Genomic DNA, 5,883 nt, shown 5'->3' with positions numbered 1-5,883 from the left:
ACGGTACCAGCCCGGGGATGCACTGCCATTTCGGTGTCCGTGCCGGGTGAGCTTGGGTTCCGCCTCGCAGAGGGACAGGGGACGGGGGATGCCCCCCGCGCACCGGTCCCTCGTGCGCGCGTCGGTCAGGCCCTCCTTCCCCCGGGGGGGGAAGAGGCCCGCCGAAGTCCCGGTCCTAAAACCCCAGCGCCCCGATGTGGCCGCGGACCGCTCCGCCAGGCCGGGGCACGCCGGGGCTGGGCCGGGCCCTGTGCCTAGGGTGCTTGCTTTCAGGAGGCGGCCGAGGGCTTCGGGCTGGCGCCGTCGGTCGCTCGGGCCGCTCCGCCGTTAATGATCCTTCCGCAGGTTCACCTACGGAAACCTTGTTACGACTTTTACTTCCTCTAGATAGTCAAGTTTGATCGTCTTCTCGGCGCTCCGCCAGGGCCATTGCCGACCCCGGCGGGGCCGATCCGAGGACCTCACTAAACCATCCAATCGGTAGTAGCGACGGGCGGTTTGTACAAAGGGCAGGGACTTAATCAACGCGAGCTTATGAATTACCACAGTTATCCAAGTAACAGATGGAGCGATCAAAGGAACCATAACTGATTTAATGAGCCATTCGCAGTTTCACTGTACCGGCCGTGTGTACTTACACGTGCATGGCTTAATCTTTGAGACAAGCATATGCTACTGGCAGGATCAACCAGGTAGCCGCACCTGACGACGGGGTGGGGAGCCGCGTGCCCATCTCCCCGACCGGCAACCTTCGCGCACCCCTTCGGTCTCTCGGGAGCCTGCCAGGAGCCTGCCCCGCCTGGGCGGGAGGTCTCGCTGCAGGGGTGCGGAGCAGTGGCGCGGTCGCATGGGCACCGGCAGGCCCAGCCGTCTCCCCCGGGAGGGAGAGGTGGGCCGAGGCGCAGCCTGAGTGAGAGGCAGGGGTGCCGGAGCCTGGCGGCGGCGGCACCCCTCGGAACGGTCGTTCCGAGCTGCTGTGGAAACGTGCTGAGGCAGAGAGGGGCGGCGGAGTGGCGCGTGGGGCCTAACGGACCTGCTGGGCAGCAGGCATCCGAGGGCCTGGCGCCACCCGACCCCTCCTGCTCGGGTCGGACCACTGGGGGGCACGAGCTGCCGGGGCCGCTCGGCCTTCGCTCTGCTGGGTTGAAAGGGGCCTCCCGCCGGGCGGCAGGCAGGCCCTCGAGTCGGACGGTCCATGCGGGTGGAAGCTAATTGCTTGAAACAACAGCCGAGGCTGGCCAAGCAGTCCATCCCTAAACGGACCGAGAGTGCCCAATCGATCAGAGAGTACAGCCGGGAAAAAGTCTCCTGGCATGCCCGGACCTCACGGAGGTCTGCCTGAGCAAACTCCTAAGAACAGGGACCATCGGGAAGGGGCCGAGAGGCAGGTGCGTACCCGGGCCCCTGGGGGCCCCGCGAGGCGGGCCCGGGTGCTGCCTGGCCCCGTCTCGGCATGGCCAGACCTCGCGGAGGCCTGCCTGAGCAAACTCGGAGAAAAAGGCCCATCGGCAAGGGGGCTGAGCGGCAGGTGCGTACCCGGGCCCCTGGGGGCCCCGGCGGGCGGGCCCGGGTCCTGCCTTCCCCTGATTCGGAACCACCGGACCTATCGGAGGTCGGACTGTGGAAAAAAACTCGGAGAAAAAGGACCATCGGGAAAGGGCTGAGAGGCAGGTGCATTCCCGGGCCCCTGGGGGCCCCGGCGGGCGGGCCCGGGTGCTGCCTGGCCCCGTCTCAGCATGGCCAGACCTCGCGGGGGCCTGCCTGAGCAAACTCGGAGGAAAAGGCCCATCGGCAAGGGGGCTAAGCAGCAGGTGCGTACCCAGGCCCCTGGGGGCCCCGGCGGGAGGGCCCGGGTCCTGCCTTCCCCTGATTCAGAATCGCCAGACCACACGGAGGTCTGACTGACCCTCTCCCTAGTAATCCGGAGGAAAATTACCCCCCTTTCTTGTAATCCGTGCACTAGAGGTGACAGAGGGGACCCAAGGCGCGAAAGTACCCGACCTCCTGGAGCCCTCGCTGGGATCCGGGAGGCAAATGGCACCTCATCGGGACTTCCAGGGAAGTTCGGCCATCTGGTCGCCCCCATTGGAAAGCATTGCGGGCGACCAGATGGCCGAGGCGATCCGGGCGACCAGATGGCCGAGGGGAGAGGGGCGACCAGATGGCCGAGGGGATACGGGCGACCAGATGGCCGAGGGGATCCGGGCGACCAGATGGCCGGGCACGAAAGGGACGCCCTCTGGTCGCCCCGTGCCCCGACGAAGGAGGGAGCGGGCGCCCTGGGGCATGGCGGGCCGGAGGCCCGGGGCCCCAGCCGGGCCACAGCCATGGAGGCTGCCAGGGGCCGGCGGGCCCTCCGACCCGGGGCCCGCTTACACCTTGACAATCAGGGGAGGCCTGCAAGGGACCGACGGACCCCTGTCCTGGGCCCTGGGTGGAGCGGCAGCCCGGGGGACCGGGCCCAGGGCCGGAGCGCCCGACCCGGGGCCCCGACCGGGCCCCTGGACCCAGCCCGAGGCTCCCAGGCCCGGAGGCGCAGGGGAAGCCTCCCCGGGCCCGCCGGACCCCGTCCCCGGCACCCTGCCCCGCGGCAGGACCCAGGACGGAGCCCGGGGTGGGGAGGCAGCCCTCCCCGGGCCCTCGACAGAAGGCATAAATGGCTGAGACAAGAAAATGCCAACTTGCTAAGAGTGGCATTTCCAAAAATTGTGACTTGAAATCCAATTACAACATGAAAAAGGATTATTAATTGCAATTCATTTGAGTCTTAAATGCATTAATCTATCTTGCCCCAATTCAAAGTTAGCCAATAGGAGAGATAGGCCTTACAGTAACAAAAAAAAGACTTTAGGAGTTTTTGCACATGTAAAACGTGAACAAACATGTCCTACTTTTTAAGTGCAATGCATCCTGGCCTAAAGAGCCTATCTTGGGGGTGACGGATATGTAATAAAAAGGAAGGGTTAGGCCCATTAAAAAGCTTTTGCCAGGACAAAATGGCATTGCAAAACTGTTCTACCAGCTGCAGTGGCAGGCCTGAGGCAAGTTTTGAAATGCTACTTTAGTGGGTGGCATAAGGAGTCCTGATATCCGCTAAAGCAATCCCAGAAAACCGGCTATGTGCCTGATTGATATGTTACTATCAAGTCAGGGGCGTAACACAGGCCCCCGCAGTCCCTGCAGGGCGGGGGGGGCCCTGAGCTGCAGGGGGCCCCTTCAGCACAGACTAGTGCTCTGTGGCTGCTCAGAGTTCAGCGCGTGCCACGGCATCGACGCAGACGGTGATTTGCTTCTCACAGAGGCTCTGCTGATTAATGGATTTGCCCTGGCACGGCCCCTACTGCCTCCACCCACCTGTCCTACAGCTGTGAAGCTGCCAGAGCTCGGGACCACCAGGATCCGGGTCAGGCGGCAGCAGGTGCTGTCCTGAGGGCCAGCAGCACAGCGTGCATCTGAGCCCCCAGTTGAGCAGCAGTGGTGGGTGGAAGGGGAGCCTTGCATGGCACCGGATACGAGGAGGGCTTACCTGCCTTCCTTCTCTCGTATTCACTTCCATCTGAGCCTTTTATGTCTTTTATGCCCCTTCTGATTTTGTGTAGCCATTGTACTCCTTATAGCTCCCAAACACATGTGAAGAGAGGCGCACTTTGCTTTTTGATTGCTCCGTGGGTAAATACCATACCACACAAGCATTCTGGTGGGTGGTGGTGGCGGTAGTGTACTTGTGGTGGCGTGTAGAAGAAGTGAACATGTTTTTCACACTCCATCGGTGATAACATGAGACCTGTAGAATTCCTTCAGTGAGAGTGTGCCTGCAGCACTTTGGCCTCTCTGTTTACAGTTGATCGCGCGGTGGCACACGCCACCGCCACGCAGGTGTCATTCTCATGCGTTTAAGTTTCTGAGTGGTGCCGTGATACCGATTGAGCAGGGGAGATTTGTGTGACAACGCACTAGTGTTGGAGGGGTTGTAGGAAATACGCATGTTGCAGCAGGAGAAGGCAGCTGTTGTAATTGGGAAATTGGAAAGCCATTGGAAAGACTGCGCAATGCTATATCTATATCTATATCTATATCTAAATCTATATCTATATCTATATCTATAAAAGTATGCCATGATTCTTACTTTTTTATTCGTGCTTTCACATCACTAACTGACAGACTGTTTACAATTATAAGGTGCTAACTACTTAGAATGGGCCAGTGGGCTCAGGCCATTCAAATACATTGATGGAAGGAAGGAAGTGCAACGCAAGACTACTTGGTAACACAAGTGCCTTTTAATAAACATATGGCTCAGTAATTTTACCCTGGAGGATTAGAGCACTCATGGGTGGCGATGGGAATGATCGATTGCTGGTGCCTTTTCAGCGCTGCCGCCGATTCACAGGTTGACGTTGGTGGTGAGTGCCAGGTCACTCCGGCAGGGACCATAAAAAAAGGCCGCCTACTTGTTTAGATGGACAGCGACAGTCTCGAACTGCTATTATTGATAAAGGTGAATCCTGCATTAAAAGGGCCTAATTAGCGCCTTTCAGCCTCAGGCATTCCGGTTTATTAAACATTCTCTTACTTTTGCCATCCATCCAAAGAGAGGGAGCTCAGCCAATTAAAAATGAGCTTCTGCGGGTTGTGTCTAATCTGCCGGAGACAGGTTCCAATCCTGTCAGAACTGACTTTTTTCATTGAGTTGGGTAAACAATTATTCTGTTGTGGAAAGTCATGTATAAAGCTAATTTGTTATGGTCTAATAAAGCATTGAGTTAAGGCCATCAAGGTTGAAAGCCGAATGGTTTATAAATGTCAAAATAATACAGTGATTATATTACTGGACTGTGAAGTGCAACATGGTTAAGTATTCCATTTTATATATTGATGTAGGTTGCAAAACATGAATTTTTTTAGGCCAATTTATTTTATTTGCAAAGTTTTATATAGTGCTGGCTAGATCCGGAGGTATCAGAGCACTTTACATGAGGATCAGTGAGTTACAGGTTTCATAATTACATAGACAGGTATAGACATAGGAGAAAAGAAGAAACATGAGATTACTCAATAATATGAGATTATTACTGGGTGCGCACGTCTTATGGGGAGTGAAGAGGTGGAGGGGGAATGGTAAATGGGGGTAGGGAATGCAGGTAGGCAAACACAACAGGGAGGCAAGGAAAATGATGCCGGTGTCCAGCTGGGTAGGTGCCGGACAATGGGTGAACCAGAGCCAAACTCCTCTATTGCTGTATATGACAGCTCCACTGGGCATCAGCCAAAGTTGCTCGGGAACCACGGCTTTACATGAGGATCAGCGAGTTACTGGTTACAAAATTACATCAGTTACAGGAGCCAAGAATAAACAAAAGGAGAAAACCAGTCTTTACGCAGTAACAAGAGATATTAACGTAATTAATTAATGAATCTGCTGGAAAGGGGAGGTAGCCACAGGATCAAGGAAGGAGGACGTGGTGGAAGGAAGGAAACACAACCAGGAGACAAAGAAAAACTATGTCCAATGTCCGACTGGGTAGGTGACGGCCAAGGGGGTGAACCAGAGCCAAACTCCTCTATAGCTGCCTAAACATTTGCATTTGTCACCTCGAGTGGGACTGGTATGCTCAGATGTGAGTTCTGTGCCCTCCATGCCACTGGAATCAAGCTATCCTGGCTGATGAGGGCTGAAACCGGTCCTAGGATGCTTGTTTCCAGTTCAGGGAGGACCTGGCTTGGCAGTTCGGGCTGGACTGTTCCCATGGGGAACAGGGTCAAGACTGATTTGCATATGGCTGGGTTCAAAGTGGAATAGCATGGTGAGCAAAAAACGATGGATTTAGGCCCAGATCTCTGTATTGGGGTGTATGTATGACATTGTTCAGCATTCTTTCCATC

Source organism: Lissotriton helveticus, chromosome 4_1 (assembly GCF_964261635.1).
Source record: "Lissotriton helveticus chromosome 4_1, aLisHel1.1, whole genome shotgun sequence".
Lineage (NCBI taxonomy): Eukaryota > Metazoa > Chordata > Amphibia > Caudata > Salamandridae > Lissotriton > Lissotriton helveticus.
The sequence above is the reverse complement of the archived record's forward strand: the minus strand, read 5'-3'. Positions refer to the sequence as shown.